This window comes from Cicer arietinum, chromosome 4 (genome assembly GCF_000331145.2).
Source record: "Cicer arietinum cultivar CDC Frontier isolate Library 1 chromosome 4, Cicar.CDCFrontier_v2.0, whole genome shotgun sequence".
Taxonomy (NCBI): domain Eukaryota; kingdom Viridiplantae; phylum Streptophyta; class Magnoliopsida; order Fabales; family Fabaceae; genus Cicer; species Cicer arietinum.
In genome coordinates, this window is record NC_021163.2 from 65,491,998 (window position 1) to 65,493,218 (window position 1,221).

Below are 1,221 nucleotides of genomic sequence, written 5' to 3' on the forward strand. Positions count from 1 at the left end.
GACTTGACAATTATAAAAATAAATGATTCTTATATTAATCTTTTAAGTTTTCGATAGAAGAATTCCATAAACCACATTGAGTTTCATTTTTTAGGTTAGAAGAATTCTAAGAATTTTTTCAAATTTTTATTCTTAATAAAAATTATTTTAAAAAATATATTTAATTTTTATTTTACTACGTCAACACTGTTATGCACACATTAACATCTTAAGGGCTACATTATACTTTTTTTAACAGAACTTATAAAAAATAACATTTACGTAAATAGAGTAATTTTTTATTTTATTGTGGCAATAACTATTTTTTATTGATAACGTATGATAATTATGTTTACCAAAAGTCTAAAATTATGTTTATTATTAAAGAAATTATCAAGCAATCTCGTAGTTGTCAAAGTTTAAACACTTTACCTACCTCAATAACCCTTCAATGGCTCAATATTCTCGAAAGCCAATTAAAAAATATATTATTTAATAAATCTACTTTTGATTTTCATAACTATTTATCTTGCCGAGTATATTCATATGTTTCACAACAATTAAATTCTTAAAAATTATAGTGATGAAAATCAAGGCTTTAAATTTGTGTTTCCTTTGTTCATTGTTTCTTTTATCTGTTGTGGAAACAAAGACATTAAAAGAAGGAAAACAATATACAAAAGAGTCAAAGAAAAATGTTTTGCTAGATAAGCTTGATGGTGGACGAAAACCCATAGATATAGAATCTTTTGATCAAAATATGCCCGTTGGTGCGGGAAATAAAACAAGGGAAGAAAGGATGATGGAAAAAGAAGCAAAGCAGAAGGAAAGGGAAGCAAAGCAGAAGGAAAGGGAAGCAAAGCGGAAGGAAAGGGAAGCAAAGCAGAAGGAAAAAGCTTTGATAAAGGAAGCAAAGGAGAAGGAAAAAGCTTTGAAAATAGAAGCAAAGAAGCGGGAAAAGAAAAGAAAGTATAATCTAAAGGTAAGTAGGGCAGCGTCTCTACGATTGCGAAAGGCAAAAGCTATACAAAAGAAGGAGGAGAAAATAATGGCCATGCTGAAGGCAATACAAGCAAAGAGAAAGGCACAGGAATCAAAAGACAGGGCAAATGCTTATGTAAAGTATCAGGAAATGGAAGCAAAGCGGAAGGAAAAGGAAGCAAAGCAGAAGGAAATAGCTTCGGCAAAGGAAGCAAAGCAAAAGGAAAGGGAAGCAAAGCAGAAGGAAAAGGAAGCAAAGCA